General features: G+C 37.7%; 1 long non-coding RNA gene across 1 annotated transcript in view; it reads left to right on the forward strand.

Moving 5' to 3' along the window:
* Window positions 1–536: 536 nt before the first annotated feature.
* LOC142871938 (uncharacterized) overlaps window positions 537–19952 on the forward strand; it is a 44279-nt gene continuing 24863 nt past the window's right edge. The window contains exon 1 of the long non-coding RNA XR_012920181.1: window positions 537–593. This is a non-coding gene — a long non-coding RNA (uncharacterized LOC142871938). The remainder of the gene's footprint in view (window positions 594–19952) is intronic.

The following is a 19952-nucleotide window of genomic DNA, read 5'->3' on the forward strand; positions in this document are numbered from 1 at the left end:
ACTCCCCGGCTGTGTAACTGCCAAGTGATACAAAGCCTTCAGCGTCTGTGCCTTCATCCGTAATACCTGCACTCATAGTACTATTGTGAAGACTAAACAGATCATTACATGTGACATAGAAGTATGCCTGGTACATAATAAACACAATGTAAATGTGAGCTCATAAGTTATGATGTTTATAACACTGGGAGGTATTTTATTTACAAAACCTGGAAGCTTCTTAAGGGAGCAGGTATGTCCTGTGCTCTGTCTGGAAGCGATCGAGACTAGATGGGTAGTTTCCAAACTGTGCTTCTCGGAGATACAGAGAGTCTGTTTAAATCTCTAAGGGCTGTCTCTGAAGCAAAGGTGGGCAGAACGCAGCAATGAGGCCTCTGACCTCCCCCCCCACCATGCAAACCCGCCCTTTCTTTTATTACCTACTGACTTTTCAAATAAGCTTCCCAAATACAAGGATGTGTTGCTTTAAGTAAAATTATTTGAGAACCACAGGACAAGGTAATCTCCAAATCTTTATTCAGCTCTATAGTGTTTTCAGTTCCTAAAGAGTAAGGCATTAAGTAGCCTGGCTTGTGACCCACAATAGTCTTCAGGTAGGTCTTCAATCTATATTAATATTACATATTAATTATAAATTACATGTTAAGATATATTAAATGGATTACTGCTTAAGGCTTGGTGAGATCAGCTTCAGAAGGATGGAGACCATGACTGCTGATTTGAGATAAGTAGAGGAAATAGACACATTGAGCGGTCTCTACTCTTTAGAGACAAGTAGCTCTGAAGGAAGGAGATAGCATCTGAGAAAGGTTCAAGATGAAAGGAAGATTGTTTAATGCATGCTGGACAGGCAAGGGCATTGATTTTTGTTTTTTAAAGCCCTGTGTACTTAATCCATTTCAGCAAGCATTTATTGTCCCGTTCAATTTAGGTGCTTCTACGTTTCCTTTAGACCAATAATCCCCACCCCTGACTGCCCATTAGAATCACCTGGGGAAGTTTCAAACAGTACCAATTCCCCCATCAGTTAAAATGCAATCTTTGATGCGGAGTCCCAGGCATGGGGACCGGGGTGGGGGTGGTTGTCGCCATAGTCTCAGATATGCCCAGGCGGACCTCAAATGCAGTCAGGTTTTACATAAGCTTTGTTGCAAATCAAAATCTCTAGGCTTTTAACATATTAATAAAAAATTCAGATATTTACCTCTTAAATAGTGGTGATTTATAGATTTGCTGCTGTTTAAATGTGATGTAGTGAATCTTGTGGTCAAAGAATATTTAATGAGCAAATTTCCAATTTTATAATGAAATTGAAGGAAAAATATAATCCAATACATTGGAATTTGTTTTAATAGAAATGTATATTTGCCTTTAGTTGGGAAATGATGTGCACATATAAATATATAATATTCCTGTATATATTATATATATAATATGAATTCCAGAATATTATTTAATAATTAAGTAATTCAAATCTAGGACCTGGTAATTGAGGATGAACTGAACAATATTTTTCTATTGCCCCTGTCCCTCCTCCCCCCCATGCTAAACTCTGCTTGGCCTTCTTTGGCAGTACAGAAACCAGCACTATGGTATGAAAGAAAATGCTTCAGTTTTGGACCAACTTGGCTTAAACGCTGGCTGTGCCCCCCACTCTCTGGTACAAATTCCTGAGCTCATCTGAGCCCAGTTTCTTCATCAAGAAATGGGGGTGGTATCACCTATTTCTCAAGGTTCTTTTGAGGAGTAAATGTGTTAATAATTGCAAACAATTTAGCAAAGCATCTGGCATATTGCAAAGACAAATACCTCTACTGCTAACAACAGTAAGAGCAGACAAAGTCCATGGATCATTTTCTGTGTGCCAGCACTGGGCCACGTGTTCTTTATATGTCAGGTGATGGAAAGAAGAATGGGATTATAAAGTGGGCGCAAGTTTGTTTCATACTTCTTGGCTGGCGTAGCAAGGTCAGGAGTCCACCTTACTGCCTGATGTGAAACTACAATACTTGCAACATATCACACAATTTAAAAAATAAGCTCCATATCTAAATAGCCACAGGCACTGTAAGCTCTAGTGAAATATAAAAAATATCTGTCACAAATCGTGACATTTATAAAATAGAATATGTTTCTTACTTGATAGGCTTGTCTTTATAAATATAGTACCTATGAAAGAAGGTGGAAGCACCCTTTAAATTACAGACATACCTTGTTTTCTTGCACTTCACATTCTTGCACTTCACAGATATAGTGTTTTTTACAAGTTGAAAGTTTATGGTAACCCTGTGTCAATCAAGTCTGTTGGCACCATTTTTCTAACAGCTATGTGTTCACTTTGTGTGTCTGTATCACATTTTGGTAATTCTCACAATATTTCAAACTTTTTCCTTATTATTATATCTGTTATGATGCTCTGCATTATAGCTCTGCATTATAGCTACTCCCTGCAATTTATGGTGGAAAATATTCCTTCCAAATCTCTCTCTCTCCCTCTCTCTCCACTCCCCCTCATTTCTAGACCCAGTAAAAAAAAGAAAAAAGAAAAAAAACACACATTAATCATACCGTCACTGTGATCAGTGATCTTTGATGTTATTATATTATTGTAATTGTGTGTGGGCACCACAAACCATGTCCATATAAGATGATGGACTTAATAAATGTGTGTGTTCTGACTACTCCACTGACCAGCCATTCCCTGTCTCTCTCCCTCTCCTGTGGCCTTTTCATTCCCTGAGACACAGCAATATTGAAATTAGACCGATTAATAACCCCACAATGACCTCTAAGTGTTCAAGTGAAAGGAAGAGTTTCATGTCTCTCACTTTAAGTCAAAAGCTAGAAATTATTATTTAGGAAAGTACATTGAAAGCTGAGATACACTGAAAGCTAGACCTCTTGGGCCAAATAGTTAGCCAAGTTGTGAATGAATGCATGGGAAAAGTTCTTGAAGGAAATTAAAAGTGCTATTCCAGTGAACACAGGAATGAAAAGAAAGCAAAACAGCCTTATTGCTGATATGGAGAAAGTTTTAGTGGTCTGGATAGACCAAATCAACTACAACATTCCCTTAGGCCAAAGCCTAATTCAGAGCAAGGCTCTAACTCTCCTAAATTCTATGAAGACTGAAAAAGGTGAGGAAGCTGCAAAAGAAAATTGGAAGCCAGTAGAGGTTGGTTCATGAGGTTATGGAAAGAAGCCATCTCTATAACATAAAAATACAAGATAAAGTAGCTAGTTCTGATGCGAAAGCTGTAGCGAGTTATCCAGAAGATCCAGCTAAGATCACTGATGAAGGTGACTACACTAAACAACAGAGTCTTAATGTAGACAACACAGTCTTCTATTGGAAGAAGATGCCATCTAGAATTTTCATAGCTAGAGAGAAGTTAATGCCTGCCTTCAAAGCTTCAAAGGACAGGCTGACCCTCTTGGTGGGGGATAAGGCAGCTGGTGAATTTAAGTGAAAAACCAAATGCTCATTTACCATTTTGAAAATCCAAGGACCCTTAAGAATTATTCTGAATCTACTTTGCCTGTGCTCTATCAATAGAACAACAAAACTTGGATGACAGCACATCTGTTTATACCATGGTTTTCCAAATATTTTAAGCCCATAGCCCACTGTTGAGATGCCATGCTCAGAAAAAAGTTTCCTTTCAAAATATTACTGCTCATTAACAATGCACCTGGTCAACAAGACCTCTGACGGAGATGTGAAGGCTAATGTTAGTTTCATGCCTGCTGACACAGCATCCATTCTGCAGCCTACGAACCAAGGAGTAATTTGAACTTTTCAAGTTTTTTTATTTAGGAAATAACATTTTATAATGCCACAGTGGCCATAGATAGTGATTCCTCCGATGGCTCTGGGCAAAGTCAATTGAAAACCTTCCGGAAAGGATTCACCATTTTAGATACCATTAAGAACATTTAGGATTCATGGAAGGAAATCAAAATATCAACTTCAACAGGAATTTGTTAGAAGTTGGTTCCAACCCTCATGGCTAACTTTGAGGGATTCAAGACTTCAGGGGAGGAAGTCACTGCAGATGTGGTGGGAAGAGCATGAGAACTAAAAATAGAAGCGGAGCTTGACTATGTGACTGAATTGCTGCAATCTCGTGACAAAACCTGGACGGATAAGGAGTTGCTTCTTATGGACGAGCAAAGACAGTGGTTTCTTAAGATGGAATCTACTCCTGGTGACAACGCTGTAAACATTGTTGAAATGACAAGTAAGGACTTAAAATATTACATAAATTTAGTAGATAAAGCAGTGCCAGGGTTTGAAAGGAATGGCTCCAATTTTGAGAGAAGTTCTGCTGTGGGTAAAATGCTATCAAACAGCATTGCATGCTACAGAGAAGTCTTTTGTGAGAGGAAGAGTCAATAGATGCAGCAAATTTCATTGTTATCTTATTTTACAAAATTGCCATAGCCACCCTAACCTTTAGCAACCACCACCCTGAGCAGTCAGCAGCCAGCAACACTGAGGCAAGACCCTCCAGCAGCAAAAATATGATGACTGGCTGAAGGCTCAGGTGATTGTTAGGATTTTTTAACAATAAAGTACTTTTAAATTGAGGTGTGTACATCTTTTAGACACAATGCTACTACACGCTTAATAGACTACATAGAACAGTATAAACACAACTACCATATGCACTGGGAAACCAAAACATTTGTGTGACTTGCTTATTGCAATGGTCTTGAACAAAACCTGCAATATTTCCAAGCTCTGCCTGTATTGACTTGCAGTAGAATCCAACCCCAGGCCTCTGACTCAAGCTACATTGCCTCAAGGCAAGGGCAGAAACTCTTGCGTGTTAGTTCCTGTAGCCGGTATTATTAATACGTTGAACACTGCCTCCAGATCCAAAAAGTTGTTTCCTATAGGCAGAAGTAACTAAATCCAAAAAAAATGTGACACAGTATGGTTTTATTTAGTTAACGTTATTTTTCCAAAATAATAAAAATGTCGATTTTAAAGATTACACTCAAATACCTAGTATCATTTATGTTAGTACCGATGTATAGTTTTGTCAGTTACTAACCTCTAACATTTCAGAATCAGTGCTAAATCTAATCCTGGTTTTCCACCAGTTTAGGTAACTCCAATTCATGTTGAATCTTTTAATTTGGAGATTGTGCTTCTCAGAGTTTATCTGGCTTCTTGGCATCTTTGTGTCCAAAGACCCTGCAAGTACTTTCATCCAATCTTTGATTTCCTTAAAAAGTGTGATTTATAGCTACTCCCTGCAATTTATGGTGGAAAATATTCCTTCCAAATCTCTCTCTCTCCCTCTCTCTCCACTCCCCCTCATTTCTAGACCCAGTAAAAAAAAGAAAAAAGAAAAAAAAACACACATTAATCATACCATCACTGTTGATCAAGTCAACCATTATCTTTCCCTAATTTATGAGCTTTCCAACAGCTTTCTTCTAAATTATAATCAGTGTTTCCTATTTGCAAAATTCTATAGATTCCTCTACCCATTTTCTGATTAGTATCTTAAATAGATTTTAGAGAACAACCTTTATCATGGATTCCTTTCTGTCATCAAGACTGTGTTACTGAAAATTCAGACTGTTACAGATCCTAATTCCTTAAATCCTATTTAACCAACACATATTAAAACTTTTGAGCAAAGATATGAGCTATTTTCTCCATAAGTTAAATTATAACTTGAAATGCCTTTCGTACATGTTATTGCTAAAATCACTTTACAACATTGTTGTAGAAATCCTGCATTTTAAAAATCAATTTTTGTGAATTCCCTTATAGAGCTAAGAGTAGACAATTCCTAATAGCCATGCCAAATACTATGCCTCTACTTTGTCTACTAAGTTTCCAGATGAATATTTAGGCCATAATAATAACAATAGCTAACTCTTACTGAAACCGTATCCTGTGCAGGTACCATTCTATTTGTTTATATCTATTAACATTTAATCAATATAATAATATGATAAGATGTTTACTATTATTATATTCATGTTACCAATTAAGAAACTGAGGTGAAGTAACTTGCCAGAGGTCACACAGCTAGTTAGGCATAGAGCCAGGATCCAGACCTGAACCATCTCACCCCAGCTTCCTTAACCATTGGACAACACTGCCTCAAAACATCATCTTCATCCATTTACTCAATCACTTAACAAATATTGATTGAGTGCCTATCTCATCAGGCAGGGCCTCTGCCCTGATGGGGCAGTCAAATAATTTGGAAAGAGCATGGTATCATGATAGGTACATCACACAGGAGTAATAAAGAACACAAAACCAGTCTAGGAGACATTAGAGAAGGTTTTTCAGGAAGAAGTCATGCCTAAATTGGGCCCTGCTATGATTTGAATGTTTATGACCTCCAAAACTCATGCTGAAATTTCATTGCTATTTGATTGCCATTGTAATAGTATTAAGAGGTGAGACTGTTAAAAGGGGATTAGGCCATGAGGGCTTCAACCTCATGAATGAATTAATGAATGCTGTTTTTGCAGGAGTGTGTTCATTATAAAAAGATGAGTTCAGCCCCCTTCTCCCTCTATCACTTCCCCTCATCTCTTTTCCTCTCTCTCTTCCTCTCTCTATCCCTATCTCTATCTCTGTCTCATCCTTCCACCTTCCCCTATGTGAGGACACAGCAAGAAGGTCTTCACTCCTTCCCAGCCTCCAGATATGTGAGAAATCCATTTCTGTTTCTCATGAATTATCCAGTCTATAGTATTCTATTATAGCAGCACAAAACAAACTAAGACAGGTCCTAAACAATGAATTAAACAGCCCAAAAGAAGCTGTGGGGTAGGGATGAGCTTCCCAAGGCAGAGAAAATAACAGGTGCAGAGGGCAGGAGAAGGGAGAGAGAGAAACTCGTTTCACACAACTCTCAAGGGGCCAGTGTGGACAGGGCATAGTGTAGGGTGGGAGCCCATGAGAGGGTCCGGAGGACAGGCAGAGGCTAGATCATGCTCCCCTGAGACTGGTGATGATCTTGAAAGCTACTAAGGAAATATTATCAGATTTTCTCCTCAGAAAAAGATTTCTCTGGCTTCAATGTGTGGAAGTCTGGAAGGTGAGGCCATCCAGGGCCAGAATGACCAGACAAGAGGTCGATCTGGTGACTAGAGTAAAGGATTATAATGGCCTGAACTGAGCTGATCATCCCCTGAGCGGTAGGAATAGCCAGAAGTGGCAGCTTATTATCTTTTGACACAAAGCTATTTCACACAAAAATAATGATACACAAATGTTATATGCACTATGTCATATATGTGGACATTATCTTCTTAAATAAAGCACTTTGAAAAGATTTTAGAAAGAAGATAGAAAAGCTGCAGATTTTTTTTTAATTATTCAAAATACCCAAGAGAAAAGCAGCTGAAAACAAAAGAACTACATGTAAGAATGAAAAAACAAAATAGAGGATAACTCAGGAAGAAATCCTGAAGAATTTATTAAACTGTAGTTACTGTAAATAATCGCGTCCCAGAGCAAATCTCAAGGGATAAGTTTTTCGTGCCAGAGATAAAGAGAAGGAAATCCTAACAAAAACAAAGAAGAAAGGACTGCACTGTTTGCTATAATTTAAAAAGAGAAATGACTGATGTGAGGTATGCAACAGGCAAAGTCATGTAGGCATAGCCTCCAGAAATTGGAAGCACAGGATAAGCGTGTGCCAGGAGGCTGCACCCAAATTCCAACTCCTCCTGTTACACGAATTTTCTTCTACCTTCTCTTGGCTCGTTCCAGTGGAAATCAGAATTCCTGCACTTGGTCCTGAGTGAGTCCTAGACTTGTCCTGTTCTCCATCATCTATGTGTCTTCAGGCACCTTCTCCCCTAAACTTTTGGAGTTGCCTTTTATGTACCCATTAAGTCATATTGATTTGGGCTATCCATGTTTGTAAGTATCACTGCACAGCATTGCTTTATGTAGAAATGGTCAAATAACCTCAAAACAGCTCCCAACATCCTGCCTATGTGGTCCATACTTAATCTCACTTGAATGTCTCACTGGTTGAAATAATCATAGCTTCAACAGGAAAAGGAGAGGAGCTAACGTGTACTGAATATCTCCTATGAACCAGCTCCAACACACCTGCTTGTCATATGTTATTGTATTGTTTTAATTATCATATTCCACAAAAAGGTATAATATGACAGTACAAAGGTACTATCTCTATTTTACAGTTAAGGACATGGTTTAGAAACTTCCCTGAAAGTACTCAGATCTTCAGCATCAAAGTTGGGCTTACAGCTTCAGTCAGACTCCAAAGTCTATACTTTTTCTACTACGTCACATTCTAAAGTCCGTAAGTCGAAAGTCCTTGGAAAAGAAAATGATGTTTTCTTCCTTCATACTTCATTAGAACATTGTGAGGATTAAAGAGATGTTTAAAAGAAACTGATTCCAAGGAAAAGGGCAAAATAGGAAACATTTGATGAAGTTCACTTCCTTTGGAAAATTCCATGAACTCTGTTTTTTTGTCCACTTTATAATTTAAGTAACAAAGTTTAAAAAAAAACACCTTTTATTGTCCATTACATATTAACATTCTCAAAGAAAGAGGCAGGTGGTATAGAGAAATGACAATGGATTCTAGGGTCAGACAGAAAGCTTGCAATCCTGACTTTGCCACTTGGGCAAGTTATACAAGCTCCCAGACCATCAGTGTCCTGCTCTCAAAAATACAGGTAATAGAATTCGCTTTATATGATCATTGTTAAAACTAAATAATAAAGGTAAAGAGCCTAGTATATTGTCTGGCACTTTATAGGTGTTCATAAATTATGAGGATAAGCTGAATCATTGTTTGTTTTTGTTTAACTGCAGGTGATTCAAATGGCAGCCAAGTTTTAAAACTGGTAGTCATGCTGAACAGTTTTTAAAAATACTGATGGCTGGTGCACTCTCTGCTCCCCAGAAAATCTGCTGTAATTGGTCTGGGGTGCAGCCTGGGCACTGAGAGCTTCAAAGTTTGTCTATGTGATTCTCATGTACTGCATAGCTGAGGATCTCTAGGCCAGAACACCAGTGGTAGCAAATGGTGGTGCTGGAAAGGGAAAGCGTGAAGACTCTGCCCAGACCTCCTGGTAGCCACAGCACATCACAGGGGAGACAGTATGTAGACACCTGTCACACAACAGGCATTGCTGATTGGTCACTGTTGGCCAGAGGAATATGGCAATCAATAAAAGCAAGATCTGCAGCCTCCCCTACTTGTACCCCACTTCTTGCCAGCCAATTCCAGAAGGAAGTACAGGGTAGCAGGTAGGGAGAAATGTGTGGAGATAAGAACATGTCCCCATTTCTCCTTCCATGCCATAGAGAAACTGACAGTTTCAGCCAGAGCCAGGGAGAAGGGATGAGATTATCTTTGCATCAAACTTGAAATTTTAAAATGAATAGGACTGAGTTTATATACTATTCTAACACCTGTTGCTGTGTAACATATCACTCCAAAATGTAGTGGCGTAAAATAACAACCATTTTATTATGCTTGCCTCTGTGGGTCAAGAATTCAGACAAGCACATCAGGGATGATTCTCTCTAGTCCACAATGTCTGCCAGCTGGAAAGACTGGAAAAGTGGAGGCTGGAACCATCTGGAGACTTTTCTTACTAACATATTTGCTACCCAGCCTGGAATGATTCAATGGCTGAGCTCTTGACCAGAGTGCTTAAATGCTTAAGTGCCTCTCCATGTTACTTGAGCTTCCTCACAGCATGGCCTTCTCCAGCTAGTAAAACTTATTACATGGTTCAGGACTCCAAGAACAGATATCACCTCGTATTTTGTGACCTCACTTAGAAGTCACATTGCACTACTTCTGTGGTTCTCTGATGATCAAAGCAGTCCAAAGTTCAACTAACTCAAGAAAAGGGAACAGAAGCTATACCTCTCAATGGCAGGAAAGTTTCAGAGAATTTGAAAATCCTACATAGGTACGAGCTATACCTAGAGTGACAGGAAGTTAGAAAATCTGGCCAAGATGTTGGTAAGATCCAAGGTACCCAGCAGGAAAGGAGATGATAAATATAGTGCAACTGGGGAGGAAGAAATTATTGAAACATGATTTTTATGCCATATCATGTTAAGAATCCTCAATAAACCATTTGCAGCAATTTACTGCATACAAGAAGAAATCAATCTGTATACCTATGTAAAAGCCAAAATAAAAAAACCCAAAACTCTGTGATTCAACAATGACCTGTTGGTCACATGTTTGCCTCTTTGCTTAAGACTCTAGTTTCTTTTGAACATTTAATAAGTAAAAATATTTTGAATTGGGTATCTTTTCAAAGTCTGAATAGAAGGAATATATAGATAGTAAGGATTTGTATTGGCTAATCTCTTTGTAAATCTTGTTAGTACATAATTCTGCCAAACGTGCTGTAATGGGCTAGCATAATTTTTACACCATTTCACAAATTTTGAAAAATAAGATTTAGGAAAATATGTATCTCACTGAAGATCACAAAATGAACTTATGAAAGCCTCATATTTTAGCATATGGCCCGAGACTCCTAAGGCAGATGCTCTTTAGAGAGCAATGGCTACTTCCTGATACAATATATCTTGTTAAATCATCAGACAGGAAAAGTAAATGATTGGATGCCTTCCCCTCAACTAGCTTCAATCTACTGCACTTTTTTTCCTATGCAGAAAAAAAGTGGCTAAGAGCCAGGCATGGTGGTGCACATCTGTAATCCCAGTACTTTGGGAGGCAAAGGCCACAGGACTGCTTAAGCCCAGGAGTTTGAGACCAGCCTGTGCAACATAGCAAGACCCTGTCTCTACAAAAAGAGAGAGAGAGAGAGACAGAGAGAGGAGAGAAACAATGGCTGTAAATCACACCAGCTCCTGCTTTGAAAACAGTCCACAGACACTGGGAGTGGATAGACTTTTAGGCAGCAGTACCCCTCTTTCTTCCATAAGCCACAGCTGCTAATTCACAGACTACCAGATCACAAACATCAGAGCCAACTTAGGACAGCATGCTCTATACATTTAAAGGAGGCTGACAGTCCTTGGACTTTATTTAGAGGAGTTTACACATGCTACAAATGGCGTATTATCTAGAAAATAAGCAGTGATCCTTTCTTTCAGATAGACAAACATCACAAATGACATAGTCAAATTTTCAAGTATTCTGGTAGTAGCAGTGTTGTACAACAAAGGAGAGGGTTAGGACCATGAGAAAACACTGAATAAAAGAGATAATTGGCCACATCAATTTCACTCAACTGTGTGGGAAGAATTACAACCCGGGACATGAATCCTCCTAAACAACAAACCCCAGTGAGGGATTAAGTAGGCTATTTCAACTACACCCAGTGTGGTGCATGCACACAGTAGGATGGGGCAAGTGGGAGAGAGGAGAAGGAGGAGGAGAAGGAGAAGGAGGAGGAGGAGGAGGAGCAGGAGGAGGAGCAGGAGGAAGAGGAGGAGAAGGAGAAGGAGGAGGAGGAGCAGGAGGAGGAGCAGGAGGAAGAGGAGGAGGAGGAATCATTGCTCCTGGGACACAACACCCATCACCTAAAAGACTTCTGGAGGATGTGGGGAAAATGGAAACGCACAGGCTAGTCGGAATGTAAAATGCTTCAGCCACTTAGGAAAGCAGTTTTGCAGTTTCTTGAAAAGTTAAACATATGCTTACCATAGGACCAACAATTCTACTCTAAGCATTTTTCCAAGAGAAATGAATACATCTGTGTGAATGTGTATAGCAGGATTATTCAGAATAGTTCAAAACTGGAAACAACCCAGACGTCCTCCAAATGGCAAATGGATTAAAAAAAAAATGGTGCATTCATTCAATGGAATACTACTCAGCATTAAAAAGAATGAACTACTCATAGATGAAAAATCATGGATGAACCTCAAAAATATCATGCTAAGTAAAAGAAGTTGGACACAAATGACCACCTATTAAATGGTTCAATTTATAAGAAATCTCCAGTGAAGGCACAGTTATAGAGTCAGAAAGCAGGTGAGTGGTTGCCTGGGGCTAGGATTTAGAATGGGAAATGACTGCAAATGGGCAGCAGTGAATTTTTTGTTGTTTGATAAAAGTGTTTTAAGTGTCCAGGTTTTAATAAAAAATTACAAGTCATACCAAGAGCCAGGAAGACCTCAGACTGAATGAAAAATGCAATCAATAGATGACAATACTGAGATGATAGAGTCTGAAAAAGTTATTTTAAAATTTCAGTGATAACATGTATTTTTATTTTATTTTATTTTTTTATTTCAGCATATTATGGGGGTACAAATTTTAAGGTTACATATATTGCCCATGCCCCCTTCTCCCCTCCCACCCACCCAACACCCGATAAATATTATTCCTATATGTCCACTTAAGTGTTGATCCGTTAATACCAATTTGCTGGTGAGTACATGTGGTGCTTGTTTTTCCATTCTTGAGATACATCACTTAGTAGAATGGGTTCCAGCTCTATCCAGGAAAATACAAGAGGAGCTATATCGCCATTGTTTCTTAAAGCTGAATAGTACTCCATGGTGTATATATATATATATATATATATATATATATATCACATTTTATTAATCCACTCATGTATTGATGGGCACTTGGGTTGTTTCCACAGCTTTGCAATTGTGAACTGTGCTGCTATAAACATTCGAGTGCAGGTGTCCCATTTGTAGAGTGTCATTTGATCTTTTGGGTAGATGCCCAGTAGTGGAATTGCTGGATCAAATGGTAAATCTACTTGTATCACTTTAAGGTATCTCCATATTGCTTTCCACAGAGGCTGAACCAGTTTGCAGTACCACCAGCAGTGTAGGAGTGTTCCTATCTCTCCACATCCATGCCAACATTTATTGTTTGGGGACTTTTTGATAAAAGCCATTCTTACTGGACATAAGTGATATCTCATTGCAGTTTTGATTTGCATTTCCCTGATGATTAGAGATGTTGAGAATTTTTTCATATGTTTGTTGGCCTTTATTCTGTCTCTTTTGAAAAATTTCTGTTCATGTCCTTTGCCCACTTTTTGATAGGGTTGTTTGATTTTTTCTTGCTGATTTTCCTGAGTTCTAAATAAATTCTAGTTATCAGCCCTTTATCGGATGTGTAGCTTGCAAAAATTTTCTCCCATTCTGTGGGTTGTCTGTTTGCTCTCTTGACAGTTTCTTCGGCTGAGAAGAAGCTTTTTAATTTGATAACATGTATTTTTACAGGAGAAATGTAATGAAATAGGGGCTAGAAGAATTTAGAAATTAATAAACCACCTTGGAAAAACACTTCATTAATATCAAGTTTCTACTGTATGTTAGTCAAAACAGTGTAGTATTGATGTACAGAAAGACATATTGTACACTTTTTTACCCAAGAGAAATAGAAACATGTGTCCACAAAATATGTGCATGCAAATGTTCATAGCATCTGCATTCATAATAGCCAAAAATTAGACACCACCCATATGTACATGAATAGGTGAATGGATAAACAAAGTGTGGCAAACCCATACAACATGATACTCCTTAACAATGAAAAGGAACACTCTAGTGATATATGCAAAAACATGAATGAATCTGGAAAACATTATGCTGAGCAAAAGAAGCTAGGTATGAAAGAATATATACTGTCTTACTCCATTTATATGAAAGTCCAGGATAGTGGTAAGCGAACATCAGTGGTTACCTGGAGCCATCCGGGATAGACAGTTGATCGCCTAGAGGCTGGGAGACACTATTTGGTGTAATGGAAATGTTCCACATCTTGACTATGGTGGTGGCTGTTGTCTAGTTTTTGACTATGCCCAGTCTTCCTGGTTTGTATCTTGTCTCTGTCACTTACTTGGGCAAGTTATTTAAACTCTCTGGGTCGCAGGTACCTTATCTATAAAATGGGCATAATAATAATACCTATTTCACAAGGTTATTGTAATGATTTTAAAAAATTAGTAAATAGGAAGATAGATGTTAGAGTCCCTGAGATATAGAAATTTCCATACATGTTAGCCATTATTATTAACAAAGGATAAAGTTACATATGTAAAGATGTTTGTTAAAGTGGTATTTATAAAAGCAAAAACTGGCTTGCATGGAAACGCAAGCTACAGTGATTTCACCTGACTGAATATTATGTACTCATGAACTACATTGCTGAATGTTAGAGGATCTACTATATAAATGTGGTATTACTAGTTTGCATGAGAAAAATGAGATTCACGTCTTAATAAATGCAGAAAAGAAATGACACAAAATATAACATTCATTCCTGATATAAAGCAAAAGAGATTGATTCTTACATTTAATCACATCAAAAGCCGGCAGCAAATTTAATGGTAAACTTTCAACTTTCCATTCAAATTTCACAAAGGTGCTTTTATTGTCCATTTTTTAGAAGTAAAGTCTAATGCAATCAAATAAGAAAAAATAAATGATTGTACATATTCCACTTGGTTGTTGGAAGGATTCGGCTCCTTTCAGGCTATTGGACTGGTGGCCTCTATTTACTCCCAGGCATTGGCAAAAGATCTCCCTCATTTCCATGCCAGCTCGACCTCTCCAAAGGCCAACTCACAACATGGCATGTGTTTTTATCAGAGCAAGCGAGAGGATGAGAGAGAGAGCAAGAGAGCACTAAGACAGAGATAGCAGTTTTTGTAGATTGTAGAAGTGACATCCTATCACTTTTGCGGTATTCTATTCGTTGCAAGCAAGTCACTAGGTCCAGCCCACATTCAAGGGGAGGGGATTACCCACAGATGTGGACACCAGGGGGCAGGAATCCATGGAGCCATCTTCTAAATCTGCCTACCACCACTTAAGGAAAAAAAAATGGAAGAAAATAGAAAGTATAGAAATAGGCCCAAATTCTTTTGAGAATTTAGTATACAATAAAGATAGCATTCCATATTAATGATGAAAAGCTCTACTAATTATCATGCCATTGCCAAATCAAATCATCTCCAAATAATTAGCTAGCGATCTGGAAAAACCCATCTGGGTTCCTACCTATCCCATACAAAAATAAATTTTTTTTTATTTTTTATTTTTTTTTTTTTGAGACAGAGTCTCACTCTGTTGCCTAGGCTAGAGTGCTGTGGCATCAGCCTAGCTCACAGCAACCTCAAACTCCTGGGCTCAGGTGATCCTACTGCCTCAGCCTCCAGAGTAGCTGCGACTACAGGCATGTGCCACTATGCCCGGCTAATTTTTTTTCTATATATTTTTAGTTGAACAATTAATTTCTTTCTATTTTTAGTAGAGACAGGGTCTCACTCTTGCTCAGGCTAGTCTCGAACTCCTGACCTTGAGCAATCCTTCTGCCTTGGCCTCCCAGAGTGCTAGGATTACAGGCGTGAGCCACTGCACCTGGCCCAAAATAAATTCTTGATGGATCAAAAATACATGTAAGAAAAATAATAAATACTAGAAGTAGACATGGAATTTTTAACAATTATTATTTTGGAGTGAGAAAGACTTTTCTGAATGTGACACAAAACCCAGAAGCCATGAAAGAAACATTTGATATAATTTGCCTATATGAAAACTTTTAAACATCCATACAGAATGAAAAATTGGAAAGGAGTATTTGCTACACATATAACAATGAGCTTATTTCTTTCATATAAAAATAGTACCTTTAAATAAGTACAGAAAATTTAACTCAATAGAAAAATTGACTAAGAGTATATAAACATCAAGAAATATATGAAAAGATACCCAGCTGAACTCATAATTTTAAAAATGAAATGTCAAAGAAAAAAATCAAATACCATTTATACCTATAAAAATGGCAGAAATTTTAAAGTTTTATTACCTACAGTTGGCAAAAGTGCAGTGAGAATATAAATTAAGGTTTTTTGGCTAGCCCTTGGGCAAATTCTTTCAAAGTTCAAAAGATCTTTAACCTTTGACCCAACAACTCCACTGCTAGGATTTATCCTACAGATCGAGTGCAAGCACACTGGTCACACACACACGTGCACACTCATACACACACATCATTTGGGTTGCAGCCAAGACTGCCATGTATTGTCCAGGCTGTGTCTTGCACAGGACACCCCTGAGACGGAACTGCAGGAGGGAGCAGGCATGGGAAGGCTGAATTATAGCACAAGCTCCAGTCACCAAAAGAAACATCCTGATGTGAGGCTCTATTTGTCAGCAGGAAGGTGTTTCAGTTAGAGTCCTAGCAGGAAATTGATGGCATACTCAAACTGGGTAATATAAGCCAAATTTGATGAATAGGCTATTTACAAAGGTAAGGCAAGGTGTAGAGAAACTAGAGAGGATAATGCAGTATCCTAGGACAAGAAAGGCAAGAAAAGGAACAGATATCAGAGTTGAGGGAGGGAGGTTGGGAGCTTGAGAGAGAAAGAAATCTTAAGGGAGGAAGCTAGCCTTCCAGGAACAGGCAGGAAGAAAGCCCGGGAAATAAATAAGCCAACCTCTCCTTACTTCCACTTTCCAATTTCCTGCAGCCGCTTCCATTGGCTGAATGCACCCCAAAGCTAGACCAGCCAGGGAGGACATTGATGTGGTCCATAGGTAGATTGGCCTCCTAAAGAACAGACCAAGGTAGAGAAAAGTGGAGCCAGAAGGGCCCAGGGCAGACACCCTTCCTAGAACAATGCCAATTTTTTTACCCACAATAAGGCATCATGGAATTGGCAGCTACCTTGGTATCCACATTTTATAATTGCAAGAAAACAGAAATAACTTAAATCCCCCTCCTGTAGGGGACCACATACTGAATTAATGTACACGATACAATAGAATGCTATAGAGTTATTAAAACAAATGAGGAGGCGGGTATATACATACATAATGAGTGAGATGTGCACCATCTAGGGGATGGTCATGATGGAGACTCAGACTTTTGGGGAGGGGGGGGAAATGAGCATTTATTGAAACCTTAAAATCTGTACCCCCATAATATGCCGAAATAAAAAAAAAAAACAAATGAGGAAATTTATGTAGACTGATGTGAAAAAGAAATCACTAAGACATTTTCTTCAGTTGAGTAAAGATAAATTATTTTTTCAAAGAATGTGTGTACACATACATAGATAACATAGTGTGTAGGAATATTACATTAGAGAAGAATATACTTTTATATGCTGGAAACTTCTGGAAGGATATCTGAGATTCTTTAAGGTGGTTATCTGTAGGCAGTAATGGGAGCATGGCGGATTGTTGGGAAGAGCAGAGAGTAGGAAACTTCATATTTTTATTTTAATTTACTCTTATAATAACAAAACAAAAGTAACTTAAAAAAGATTACTTTAGCAAAAAATATTTTTAATCTTGATTACCAGACATGTAATAATATTATGGAAAATACATATGATATAATATTAAGGCATGACAAGATTGCATGAACAACATCAGTATCAAAATGTTTTTAAAAACATATACAGGGGAGAACACTTAAAAAAAAAAAAAAGAATTACCAGACATTAACAGTGATTATATAGAGAGATAGGATTATTGGCCTGTTTCAACTCTTTTGTATGTCGTAAATATTTTGATTGTAATAAGAATGTGATACTTTTATAATTGAAAAGGAAAGTTTTCTAAGTGATGTTTTCAAACTTTTAAATAAGTGGAAATCATTTTTATATGAATTCTTATATAGAACCTCAATAATAAAGAAGACATTTAAATATTCTCTGACTCAATTTTGAATGTTTAAAGTTAAAAATATTTGAGGCCAGGCACAGTGGCTCCCACCTATAATCCTAGCACTTAGGAAGAGGCCAATACAGGAGGATCTCTCTCTCTTTTTTTTTTTTTTTTGAGACAGAGTCTCACACTGTTGTCCTAGCTAGAATGCCATGGTGTCACCCTAGCTCACAGCAACCTCAAACTCCTAGGCTCGAGTAATCCTCCTACCTCAGCCTCCCAAGTAGCTGGGACTATAGGCATGTGCCACCATGTCTAGCTAATTTTTTCTATTTTTGATAAAGACGGGGTCTCGCTCTTGCTCAGGCTGGTCTTGAACTCCTGAATTCAAACGATCTGCCTGCCTCGGCCTCCCAGAGTGCTAGGATTACAGGCATGAGCCACCGCACCAGGCCCAAGAGGATCTCCTAATCCTAGGAGTTTGAGACCAGCCTGAGCCACATAGTGAGATCCTGTTTCTACAAAAACATAGAAAAATTAGCGAAGCATGGTGGCACGTGCTGTAGACCCAGTTACTTGGGAGGCTGATGCAGGAGGATCACTTGAACTCAGGAGTTTGAGGTTGCAGTGAACTATAATGATGCCACTGCACTCTAGCTGGGGCAACAGAGCAAGGCCCTGTCTCAAAAAAAAAAAAAAATTGGGGAGTACCAGTTATAGAAAGACATTAAAACTTCTTCAATTTCATGATATGAAAACTATGGCAAATGGATATTGTTATTTGCCATCACTGAAATTTTTTTTAATAACCAAGAGATAAAAGCAAGAATACTCAGTATTTTTAAAAAACGAGTTCTGATTTGTTAGTTTTATTCTTAACCAAAGAATCTGAGTATAGAAAAAATTTGCAAACTGTTGACTTTAAAGATGAAAATTAAAATTTTACTCCGAGCTCAAGCTGAACAAGAGTCTTGTTCTAAAAATCTCTGCACATAACCTTCTTTACAAAAGAGGAGAAATGGATGTAAATAACACAACTTCAAGAGTTTAGATGGAACTTCAGATTTCTAAACCTGGAACAGGAAGGACAAAGAAGTGTTTGTCTTTTTTTTTTTTTTTTTTTTTTTTAGTAATACTGACTCCCACCCACACAGAAGCAAAGCCATGTTGTAATAAGTTGTTTCTCATTTGTGACTCAGTGAAACATCAGAACACTTGCTGTACAATATAACTTTTAAAGGAAGGTTAGCCAATCTTCTTCTTGGAAGAAGAAATGAAATCACCCATAAAAAAGCACTTTGTGAACTATAATGAAAATGGGGAAATAAGCCCTTCCTCTTGTGAATAGAGATTGAGTGTCACTATATCTAATGGTGAATAAACTGAAAATAGGAAACATTTAAGAGGGAGTTTAATATTTGTTAATAAAAGAGAGATGAATAAAATTAATTTATTAAAAATAAATACATTAAAAAGAAAGATAAATTAAATTCTCTGATGGGCAGGTGGAAGGGGGTAGGGGGCGGGTATATACCTAATGAGTGAGATGTGCACCATCTGGGGGATGGTCATGCTGAAGACTCAGACTTGTGGGGGGAGGGGGGAATGGGCATTTATTGAAACCTTAAAATCTGTACCTCCATAATATGCCGAAAGAAAAAAAATTCTCTGAATACCCAGATTAGAAGTTCATACAACTTCATTACACATTGTATACATGTATCAATATTTCACATGTAGCCCATAAATATGTACAATTATTATGTATCAATAAAAAAAGAAAGTTCATGTTACTAAAGACAAAAAGTTATATTAGGAAATAAATAATTATTTAAAAATATATATTCCACTTTTTGCTGACTATTTTTTATATGTGAATCAGAATCATTATATAGTCAAGGGGAAATGGCAATTTGGTATTGTATGAAATAACAGTGGGCAATTTTTACTTTCAATTAACTAAAGAAATACAGAGTTATGAAGAATTGATATGTAGGATATAACCAGTTTCCAGTTTGGGAAATGATAAAACACAATTTTCTTACCAGAGATCAAATCAAAATGTATTGCCTATATTTTCTTATCTTGTTTATTATAAGTATAGTGAAGTATGAGAAATTTTCATGTGGACATTTTTAAGATAGATGAAGGAATGTTTTCCATTTTTTATCTTGTACAATTTAAAATTTGAATCTCATATTTAAAATGTTAATAGGACTATAATTTCCTATGTAATTTCTTGATGGGAAAAATATTTCTCAGAAGCACATTCAAGTTCTCTTCTACAGAGAGTAGCCAACCTTTAGAGTGGCCAACCTCAAATTAATTTCCCTGCATAAAT

Source organism: Microcebus murinus, chromosome 1, assembly GCF_040939455.1.
Source record: "Microcebus murinus isolate Inina chromosome 1, M.murinus_Inina_mat1.0, whole genome shotgun sequence".
In the NCBI taxonomy this organism is placed as follows: domain Eukaryota; kingdom Metazoa; phylum Chordata; class Mammalia; order Primates; family Cheirogaleidae; genus Microcebus; species Microcebus murinus.